Raw genomic sequence first — 12035 nt, forward strand, 5'->3', positions numbered from 1 at the left:
GTATCTTAATAAATTTTCTAGTTTATTTCCCCAAATGGCAAACCTGACGTATTTTGTGATGGATAATTATATCATCATATTTGTAATCTCTATAGGCATTGTGAATATGGCATTGCTGATACATTGGGTCATGCCTCAACTCTTCTGGTTACCACAGTGGACACCTTGGACATCAGAAGCCAATTTCATTGAGTCATTACCCAGTAGAAGGGGAGCCTGAGTTTAGGAAACACTGCTGGGTTGAGCTTCTTAGTAGTTGTTTTAATAAAGTTTAATGGCATTCATTTTACTTCTTTGGTAATGAAAGGTTATATAGCATAAACTCTCTCAGCCTCAGTTTACTTATCTTTAAAATGGGGTAATGATAAGTCTACCTCATAGACTTATTGTAAGGAGTGCTTTGAAAACATTAAGGAAAACTTAAGCCCTAGATGGATACTATTATCATCATTGTTGTTATTGCTTTTTAATAATAATTATTATCACAAATATTATACCATATAATTATTATTATTTTTATAGTTATAATAATGTAAATAGAAACAGTAATGGAAAGAGAATCAGTCTCTCAGAAAGGAAGACCTGGGGTCTAGCCCCTCCTCTGAAATATACTGTCTGTGTTACCATAGACATGAAACTTCTCAATAAAACTCTCTAAGACTGTAAATTGCCAAGAAATTGCTTAATGTCATTAATAGCATGAATTTCCTTATTGGGAAAGAATGAAATTTCCTTCCCATGACAAAGAAATTGGATACCCAGACCAAAGATTATATATACTTAAGTCATTCTTGTTATCCATTTCATTGTGCCACAGTCCTGTTAACTATGAAATACAATAATCTAAGGAAGAAGGCAAAGTTTTCCCAGTGGAACTCAAACCAAATCTATAGCGATGATCCTTCTCCAACTCACAATACAAACCAGGCTGGTGATTTTCATCCAGAAAATGGTGGACCTAAGAATGACATTATTATATAAGGTAACTATTTTTGAATTATCATAGGATTATAACTCTAGAGGAACCTGAGACCATTTAGTATAAGATCATAAAAACAGTGACTGAAAGAAACCACAGAGGCTGTCTAGTCCTATACTCTCATTTCACAGATGAGGAAACTAAAGTTGAGGGAAATTAAGTCTCTTTTCCAAGGTCACATAGCTAGTAAATGTCAAAGATGTGACTGAATCCAGGCCCTCAGATTCCAGAGCCACTAATCTTTCCATTACACCATACTGCTTCCTGGAACCACATCACAAGGTAGAGCTAGCTGTTTTCATGCAGAGATAATTTTCTCCCAGAGTGCCCTCTGGTGCTGGTTAAAGAACACAACTATCAATATAAATGTTGGATCACCTGCACTGGGGCCCTCATTGTTTAAAAAAAAAAAAAAGGTCACAGTACTGAGCAGATCACCTGGAGATTAACTTGCATTGTGACAAGCCTCTTTCTCTCTCATATCTTCTTCCCCTGGTCTGAGATCTTCCCTCCAGTCTAAAACCTAACAACCAAGGATAGGTATGGTCTCTTTCCACATAACTATTCTTCAAAATAATGAAGGAAAATAGTTATGTAAATTTCAGTTATCATTAGTTTAGATTAGCAGCTCATTTTTAATGCTCATTGCTCATCAGGAACAATCTCAATCTTCTTCCCTCAGCATGTGTGAGTGGGAGTGGAGTGCAAGGCTGTTTCAGATAATGAAATTTCAGTAAATAGATTGGTAAAACTTCTCATAGGGTTGCTATCAATAACCATACAATATTCAGGTCAAGTACAAGGTACAATCTAAATAGGAAACTTGTAGGAGCTTAAATGAGATCTCAGCATCAGTAAAGAAATTTCTTGTTCCACTATAATTATGTTATCAAAGTGAAAGATGGTTTACTGAGAAATGGCTGTAAAAATGAATCGTTGCAACTGTGTATTTGCGAAAGAAGATATATATGGATTTCTTTGTTTACACAATAGTAAGAAAAACATATTGAATTTCTATTTTTCAACCTTTAAAGTCTTTCAATTGCAAAGGATCTTTGCCTTAATGCCATCTTGGCTAGAGTTTATCAAAAGATCTCATAAGTGATTCCTTGTTTGGGTCATTCACTGCTTGCCTTTCTGTTTTCCATTTTACTGCTTCTTCCAAAGTAAAACTTCATTACTGAATTCTTTTCTGTCCTTTTTTTTAAACATTTCAGCTTTTTTTAGAGATGACAATTAGTAGTCAGTCAGTAGAAACCAATGATGAGTTTTTCTTTAAGCTTAAAATTCATTTTAAAACTTGTCATTCAGCTATTAGTAGAGATAGAAGGAAAATTTTTCCAAACCAGATGAACATAATACAGCATAAATGCAAATTCTTACAGAAACTGCATGATTTTTAAAAATAGTAATCTTATAATTGTTACTATTATGATAAGAAAAATAAGCTTATACCCCTCAAATAAATCTCCCATAACCATGGGGGTGGGGGTGGGAGGAAACTATCTCCTATACATCTGACAAAGGGTGTGCTTGGCTTTTCCATCTTATTTACTTCAAACATTTACTATCATGCACTTGAATTGGTGGTGATAAAAGCAATCTGCAAGAGTGACTGAAGCAAATGAGGTAGACAAGTGATTCTGGCTGTCACCAATGGCAAAGTGAGGAGATTTGATTGAGCAATTTGAGAATTGGATTTAGTCAAGGTATAACAATCAATCTGTATCCTTCAGGATAATGGAACTTTCTTTTTGTAAACTATGGCTGCTTTGACATGAATTATGGTGAAAATTGTTGCAAAGCTCTACTTTGTTTTGTCTGAATGATTTAATCACTAAAGAGTGTGAGAAAGGAGGTGGAGTTAGTTGGAATTAAATTCCCTGAAGACATGAGTTTTAGTCAGGTAATGGAAGAATAGTGAGATTAGATAGATAGATAGATAGATAGATAGATAGATAGATAGATAGATAGATAGATAGATAGATAGATAGAAAGATAGATAGATAGATATACACATATACACATATATATATATATATACATATATTAATATTTAGACTAAATCAACAACTATTTATTAAGCACCTGATATGTGCCTGATATCTGTGATAAATGATGAGAATACAAAGTCAAAAATGAAACTGTCCCTGTCCTCAGGGAGCTTACATTAATATACACTATGTTCATAGGTTAATGGAGGTGTCAGAAGCTATCAGGGATGAGATAAGGGAATAAAATTAAATAAGGTGGTTCTGGACAGACTCTTGGAAAAAAATTATCATGTAAACACTAAGCAACCACATATAATTTTTATAGACTCTTAGAATTAAAGGAGAAGGACTCTATCATCCTATTTAAACCTGCAGAAAAGAAGAGATGGTGGCAATTACAATGTGTCACTCAAAATAGCAATCTTCTACAACAGAAACATTCATTTAAAACATTAATTTGTTCAGAAGACATTACTGAGAGTATGCTATAAGTATTCTAAGTATGCAAAGAGAAATAAGATATAATCCCTGTAGTTCTAGTTGGCAAGACAAGACACATAGACAATTAATTATAGTACATAATTCTAAAATAAAATGTGACCAATGTTTGAAAGTACTATAAGCCAGGAACCTTGTAAATATATACTATGTGATATCTGCCATGAGATCCAGAATATTACCTAATTTAACAGATCAGATCTTCTCAGGGGCCATTTCAGTATGGGATACTAATTCTTTGTTCGATTCAGTGTTTCTCCATTAAGCTCTAATTTAATGCCTCATAATTCTGTGGCCTTGAGTTGTTGAAGACTATTCCAACAGAATACAAAATGTAGTGGAAACAAATTGAAAAAAAAAAGTTTCTGGGCAGCCAGGTGGCTCAGTGAGTAAGAGCACCAACTCCAGTGTCGGGATGACCTGGATCAAATCCGGGCTCAGATACTCAGCACCACACCTAGAAATAACTGGCCGTGTAACCTTGAGCAAGTTACTTAACCCCAATTGCTTTAAAAAAAAAAAGTTTCAAGCACTGGTTCAGTGAAGGACTCTGTCATTATCATCGAAACACCAGACTAACTAAGGGCAGGGTCCATTCATTCCACATGAATAATATATATTATTATATATGTATTATATATATATGCATATATATATATATATATATCCACATATATAAGCACCTACTACTTGCCAGGTAGTGTGGTTGGTACAGAGGAAACAATGTCAAAAATAAATTAAACAATGGGAAGGTGGAGTCAAGATGAAGGATTAGAGGTTCCAAACCAGCCGAACTCTCCCAACATCCACTCTCAGGCATCTTTAGAATAACTCTTCAAATTGAATTCTGGAGTGGTAGAGCCAACAAGAGGTCAGAGTGACATATTACATTTTTGTAGTCCAAGACAATTTAGGAGACTGGCAAGACAGGTCTGTAACACCATGGTAGGAGCTGGCCGGGAGCGCAGTAAATGCCATAGCAACACCAGCCCCAGGCCTTTAGTATGCTGTCCAGATTTGCCATAGCTTTCCTTCCAAGGAGCAAGTATCTTTTAATCTAATGGCTGCAGTCACCATCTGCAGTGATCTTTGAGTCCAAGAATGTAAAATCTAACATTGCTTCCATTTATTCTCCCTCTATTTTACCAAGAAGTGATTGGACCAGTTGCCAAGATCTTAGTTGATTTTTTGTGGATTTTGTGAGTTTTTTTATGTTAAGCTTCAAGTCAGCTTTAACATTGTCTTCTTTCACCCTCACCAAGAGGTTTCTTAATTGTCTCCTCTTTCTGACATTACAGTGACATCATCTGCATATCGGAGATTGCTGATATTTTCCCTGGCAACATAAATTCTGTTTTTTTTTATTAATTTAGCCTAGCATTTTACATGATGTACTCTGCATAATAATTAAATAAAAGGTGAAAATATACAGCCTTGACATGCCCCTTTTCAATTTTTTTTTTTTGCTTTTTGGAGGGCAGTTGGGGTTGACTTGCCCAAGGTCACATGGCTAGTTGTTTGTGTGTGTGTGTGTGTGTGTGTGTTAAGAGTCTGAAGCCGGATCCAAAACCAGGTCCTCCTGACTCCAGGGCCAGTGCTCTATTCACTGCACCACCTAGCCGCCCCATGCAATCTTAAACCAATCAATTGTTCAGTTCTAGCTGTTGCTTCCTGGAGTGCATGGAGATTCCTCAGGAAACAAGTAAGATGATCTAGTACTCTCATTTCTTTGGTGACTTGCCACATTTTGTTGTGATAGCATAGTCAAAAGCATTAATGTAGTCAATGAAGCAGAAGTCGTTTTTTTTTTTTAAATTTTCTGGAGCTCCCTTGCTTTCTTCATAATCTAGTGAATGTTGGCAATTTGGTCTCTAGTTCCTCTGACTCTTTGAATACCAGTCTGCTCTTCTGGTAATCCTCAGATCACATATTGCTGAAGACTAACTTGCAGAATTTTAAGAATGTTGGTGTGTGAAATGAACAAAATTGTTTGGTAATTTGAGCACTCCTTGGCATTGCCCTTCTATAGGATTTAGACACAAATTGATCTTTTCCAATTCAATGGTCACAGTTGAGTTTTCCAAAGTTGCTGGCATATCGAGTTCAGCACACATCTAGTTAGTAGGATGTTGGCAGTTGGTCAAGGCAAATCTATTATTCTTCAAACCTTAGTTTCTACATTTGTAAAATGGAGATAATAGTAGGAGAAATAGTATTGTTGTGATTATCAAGTGAGGTAATTAATGTATTTAAAGTGCTTTGCAAATCTTTAAATTCTATAATAATTGTTAGTTATTGTTTTAAGGAAATACAAGATGATTTCAATGGAGAGAGATACAACTTCAATTTATTTGAAGTGCATCTGAAATGTCAAAGGAGGCTTGTTAGAAGAGGAAACACTTAAACTGACACTCAAAAGAAAAGAAGACTAGGATTTTGAGGGGTAGAGTTGAAGAGGTAATGCATTTCTGCTCTTTGGCGATAGCCTCCAAATATTCATGAAGGCAGGATATGGAATGTGAGCTCTGGATACAGTTGAAGTCCAATTTAGAGAAAAATGTGGAGAGCATGAAGGAAGAATAATGTGAAATATCTGGGAACATAGTATGGCATATTTGGTTCTTAAATATTAGGCTGAGAAGTTTTGTTTTAATCTTAGAGGCCATAAGAAGCTACTGAAGTTTTAAAGCATCCCCCATTCTCTCCTTTTTATTTCTAGTATCTAGTGCAGAGATGGCCCTTCTTCTTGCTAAGTGCAGCCCATGTACTTGTGTCTTTGATCCCATATTATCCTATCTTCCCTGGTAGCTTCTCCTCAATCACTGTATTTCATCCTCAGACAGTTGATATCAACTTATTCATTCCCTACAGCCTACAAACATGACCAGGTAATCTGTATCTGTTTAAAAAAATTCTCTTTGCAATTCCATTCCCTTAAATTCTTGTCCTATATGCCTTTCACAGCTTAATCCATTGAAAGTGACATCTATACATAATTGCCTCTACTTTTTTTACCTTTCATTTACTTTACAACCCTTTCCATCTTGCTTCCAATTCCACTTTTCATCAGAAATGGTTCTTTGCTAATGATCTCTCTAAAATTTTCTTGATTATTATGAAATTGATGAACATGATTTCCCCATATGAAAAGAACAGAAGAGGGTTGCATGTGAAATCCTGAATCCCTATTATGTGAAATTTGTTTCATATATAACAAATTTAGCACAGGAGTTCTAAAACGTCCTGTTTATTTGTGCATCTCTGAAATACCTTCTACTTTAGTCTGTGTATTCTTTAAATGTTTCATTGGCTCTTTGTTCTCCTTTCCTTTCTTCCATTTATTTATTTGTTTGTTTGATTTTTATTTATTATCATTACTACCCTGGTCTCTTAATTGCTAAATAAATACCTTTTTGTCGCTCCTCATTCTAATTGACTTCTCTGCAGCTTCTGACCATGTGGAATATTTCCCGAAAATATTCATTCCTCCCATTCTTCCATGTCACTGTTCTCTCTGCATTTTCCTGCTGCTTATTTTTTACATTTTTCTCAATCTCATTTGAGAAATTTTTCATTTTTTTTCCTTCCCACTAAGTGTTGGTAACACCTCTGAATCTATCCTAGACCTTCTTATTTCTCTATATGTTCTCTCCCTTGGGGACCTTATTAGCTGTCATGGGATCAATTTCATGGCTAGGAAGATGACTTTTAAATCTGAATGCCAAATCCTAATCTCTTACTCCAATTCTGCATTATGTGTTACCTACAGAATGTTTCATTATGCATGTCCTTTAAGCATCTTGGACTCTACTTGTCCAAAATGGAACTCCTGTTCTCCTGAAAAAAAAAACATTTCTTCTTCAAAATTTTCTATTTTGGTTGCTGGTACAATTATCTTTCCAGTCACCCAAGTTCCCAACTTTGGCATCATACCTCTTTCCCCTGTCCCTTACTTCACATCTCCAATCAGTTACCAAGTTCTGTTGATTGATTCTATCACCACAACCTCTTTTCAGAGACATACCCAGAGTCTCGTTTTGTCCTTCATCAGCTCTCACCTAGACTATTATAACAGACTTCATATTGGTCTTCCTTCTTCCATTCCTTCCTCTCTCCAATCTGCCCTCCACACATCTGCCAAAAGGATATTCCTAAAATGCAAATACACAGTATCACTCCCCTGTTCATCTAAGGTAGCTAGATGGCATAGTGAATAAAGATCCAGACTAGGAGTCAAAAAGATCAGAGTTTAAATCTGGATTCAGACACTAGCGTAATATTAGACCTTAGGAAAATCATTTAGCCTCTTTTGCCTCAATTTCCTCATACATAAAAAGAAAATAATGATAATAACACTTACCTCCCAGGCAAGGTACCGTGTTTCCCCGATAATAAGACATTGTCTTATTATTTATTTTGGACAGAAAAACACCAGAGGGCTTATTTTCAGGGGAGGGCTTATTTTAATGAACATGGACAGCAATTTTAATAAACAGGTAAATGTGAACAAAAAAATGTACCTTTATTCAATATGCAAATCACTGGGGAAGAACAGGATGACGCGCTCACTGCTGCAGCTCTGATTGGATGCAGCTCAAAGCGCGGCATGCGTTTCATGGGGGGGAGGGACGGTGCATACAGAGGGTACCATAATGTAGCGTGTAGCGCAGGGGATCACCTTCACTACAGTAGCAATCTCAATAGGGCTTATTTTGGGGGGAGGGCTTATTTTAGAGGAAGCTTACACAGTAAGGGGAGGGCTTATTTTCGGGATAGGTCTTATTATCGGGGAATCACGGTATTAATACAAAATAATATAGATAATAAATATATAATATTTGTAAAGTGCTTAGCAGACTTCCTGGCATATGGTAGGTGATTAATAAATGTTTGTTATCTACCTATCAAAGCCCAATGTCTTCCTAATGTTTCTAGGATGAAGTATATGAAGTATGTGGTGGCACTTAAAGCCTTGTGTGACTTATAGTTTCATGACTCCATATATCTTTCCTATTTTGTTTTACATCAACCTCCCTTCATTTTTTTTTTCAATTTTCTCAAACTGACCTACTAGACTTCCTTGTATACAGATTTTCATCTAACTCCCCCATGGTTTTGCCCAGCTTATGCCCTATCAATGAGATTCCCTCTTTCATAGCTACCCAATAGAATCTTAGTTTTCTTTAATACAAAACTTTGGGGGTGGCCAGGTAGCACAGCGAGTAAGAGCACTGGCTCCAGTGTTGAGAAGACCTGGAGATCAAATCCCGGGCTCAGACACTTAGCACCCACCCAGAAACATCTGATCATGTAACCTTGAGCAAGTTACTTAACCCCAATTGCTTAGGGGCGGCCAGGTAGCACAGCGAGTAAGAGCACTGGCTCCAGTGTCGGGATGACCTGGATCAAATCCGGGCTCAGAGACTCAGCACCACACCCAGAAATAACTGGCTGTGTAACCTTGAGCAAGTTGCTTAACCCCAATTGCTTAGGGGCGGCCAGGTAGCACAGCGAGTAAGAGCACTGGCTCCAGTGTCGGGATGACCTGGATCAAATCCGGGCTCAGAGACTCAGCACCACACCCAGAAATAACTGGCTGTGTAACCTTGAGCAAGTTGTTTAACCCCAATTGCTTAGGGGCGGCCAGGTAGCACAGCAAGTAAGAGCACTGGCTCCAGTGTCGGGATGACCTGGATCAAATCCAGGCTCAGAGACTCAGCACCACACCCAGAAATAACTGGATGTGTAATCTTGAGCAAGTTACTTAACCCCGATTGCTTAAAAAAAAATAACTTTGACAGCATATTTTACAAGAAGTCTTTTCTTATCTTCCCAGTTACTAGCACCCTAACTCTTGGGTGTTAATGCTTAGTTATGAGATTTCACAATAGTGACCATGAGGTCCCCTTCTACCTTTCTGGGTCATAATAACAACTTTAGAAATAAGTGAAGGGTCTAATTTGGAGTGTAAACCCTAAATGGATAGATGTACATATGCTTATGGAATTCCATCATGTGAAGTCTAAAGAGTCTCCCAAAGGAATACAGGTTATTATATCCATCACTCTCCTTTTAGATATACTCCTGTTATGAACATTTTCTGTATAGTGAAGTCATCAAAAGACTTATTCTGGGTCATCATTCAAAGTTCAATTTGTAATATTGATTTGAATTAAGAATATAAACACAGATAACACTCATTAAACCTCAAGTATTATCTGTGATTCAGATAGGGACTGAATTTCTGATTTCATTAATAATTAATAAAATTTTATTATTAATATTAATTTCATTTATAATTAATTAATATCAATAATAGAACTCCCAGATGAGGAAATACCTTCCACCAATATCAGTCAGAATGTTATCTGCACTTTATTGTCTTATAGAATTGCCTAGAGCTCTAAGAGATTAAATGACCTGCCCAGGATCAGTCATGTGTCAGACAGAACTTGGATCCAAGGCCAGTTCTGTATCCATTAGGCAACCCTGCCTGAGATATTGTGTTGTAGTGGCTAGGACACCGAAGGACTTGGAAGACCTTGGAACTCAGGTTTTACTGTTTACTGGACTGGCTAACTATCCACTATACCAAGCTTTCTTCAGGTCTAATAGTAGCAACAAAGGGCACTATGAACATCTATGACTGCATTCATGAACCCAGTAGTTAGTAATATGCCCCATCCACCTCATCCCCTCTCATAGACTGGTTTTCCTAAAGATGTAATGAATTAAAATTGGTGTCATGGTCATCACGGCTTCTAGGGAGGCTGAGGGCCCAGGAGTTCTGGACTGCAGTATGACTAAGTCAATTGGGTATCCAAACTAAGTCCAGAAAAAATCAATTCATTGTGGGATGGGGACTCCCTAAGCCTAAAGAGGTATAAACCTACATAGGTCAGAAACAAAGGAAGCCCAACCTCCAGAGGATCATCAGAAGTGGGGTCAGGTCTGTAACAGCCACTGTACTTCCATCCTGGCTGAGATAGGAAGAACACGTCTAAAGAAGAAAAAAAATTAAAAAATAAAAGCAAAAACACACATCCTGGACCTCTACCCATAAATCCATTTAAAGATTTCCAAAGGGGGAGCCAGGTGGCTCAGCGAGTAAGAGCACCGTCCCCATTGTCGGAATGACCTGGGAGATTGAATCCAGGCTCAGATACTTAGCACCACACCCAGAAATAACTGGCTGTGTAACCTTGAGCAAGTTACTTAACCCCAATTGCTTAAAAAAAAAAAGAAAGAAAGAAATAAAATAAAACCATTTCCAAAAATAATTCTGTTTTCAACTTTTGCTGGTGATGGTCATTCTTGTAATAAAATTTGACTAAAATGCCTACTTTAGTTTTATAAATTACATGCAGAATTCTTTCAAAGACTTGCCCAAACAAACTCAACAAATTTGAGTCTCTTCTCCTTTCCAGAAAAAAAGTACCCTGGAACATGATTGTTTCTATACACTCATCCTTCCTCATTTTGCTTAATATGTATGCTATTTATTAAATACAATTTTGATCAAATTAGATTACATGAAAAAAAGTGTTTTGGAAACCTTAAAGGTCTATAGATATGTCAGTTATGGTAATGATGGTTATTTTTATGATTGTTATTTGTCTATACTAGCAAAAATTTAGTCCAACTTAAGCAATTCCTTACATTTTTCAAGTGTTGTTATTTTGGGAGGTATATTTAGCCTTGGGGGTGGAGTAGTAAGGGCAAAAATTCTGATTACTACTTCTCTATTGAAGAAAAGAAAACCTTTGTGACTACTTTTTTTTTTGCCTTCTTCTGTACCTCACTCTTAGCATGGTGGCTGGTATATTTTTATTTGTCATTTAGTTGTTTTTCAGTCCTTTCCAACCCTTCCTGACCACTTTTGGAGTTTTGTTGGCAAAAATACTGGAGTGGCTTGCCATTTCCTTCTCCATCTCATCTTACAGATGAGAAAACTATGACAAACAAGGTGAAGTGACTTGCCTAGGGTCATACAGCTGCTAAGTGTCTGAGGTCCTATTTGAACTTAGGAAAAAGTATCTTCCTGATTCCAGGACCATCTCTATTCACTGAGCCATCTATCTGTCCACCTGATACATAGTAAGTAGTTAAAAAATGCTGATTGACTGACAAAATTAAGTATAGAAAGTGATCCCAAAGAGATTAAGTGACCCACATTAGTAAGATTTTCCAGGTAGTTAGTAGCAGAGTTAGGACTGATATCCAGGCCTTCTCACTAGGTCATGTGCCCTTTCTAAATATGCCAACAGTCATCTCTGATCTTTGGCAGCAAATAATGTTCTACTTCTCACCCTGCACAGTCAGCTTAGACAGAGGAGATCAAATGGGGCTTTATTACATTGTATGCTTCAGAAAATGAAACACTGGAGATGAAATGGTAACCCACTGAAAACTTCCCTTGGGGGGAAAAAATCATTTCAACTACATCTATTTCCCTGGGCTTTTTGTCCCTGCAATCAGAAGCAATACAAGACCTTTGTAAATCACAATCCCTACTTCTTGTGAGGGTAGAAGAGGCAGAAAGAACACAAGTGACATTTCTGATG

General features: G+C 36.9%; 2 long non-coding RNA genes across 3 annotated transcripts in view; one reads left to right on the forward strand and one right to left on the reverse strand.

Moving 5' to 3' along the window:
* LOC138145218 (uncharacterized) overlaps nucleotides 1-12035 on the forward strand; it is a 1102603-nt gene that overhangs the window by 357696 nt on the left and 732872 nt on the right. The gene's annotated exons all lie outside the window — the stretch shown is intronic.
* The window catches only part of LOC138145248 (uncharacterized), a 312510-nt gene continuing 301094 nt past the window's right edge, over nucleotides 620-12035 (reverse strand). For both annotated transcript variants that reach the window (XR_011164161.1, XR_011164158.1), the window contains one exon: nucleotides 620-958. This is a non-coding gene — a long non-coding RNA (uncharacterized lncRNA). The remainder of the gene's footprint in view (nucleotides 959-12035) is intronic.

The sequence above is a fragment of the Petaurus breviceps genome, unplaced genomic scaffold (genome assembly GCF_028583685.1).
Source record: "Petaurus breviceps papuanus isolate PSGF00001 unplaced genomic scaffold, PetGlider_PUasm1.0 90731, whole genome shotgun sequence".
Taxonomy (NCBI): Eukaryota; Metazoa; Chordata; class Mammalia; order Diprotodontia; family Petauridae; genus Petaurus; species Petaurus breviceps.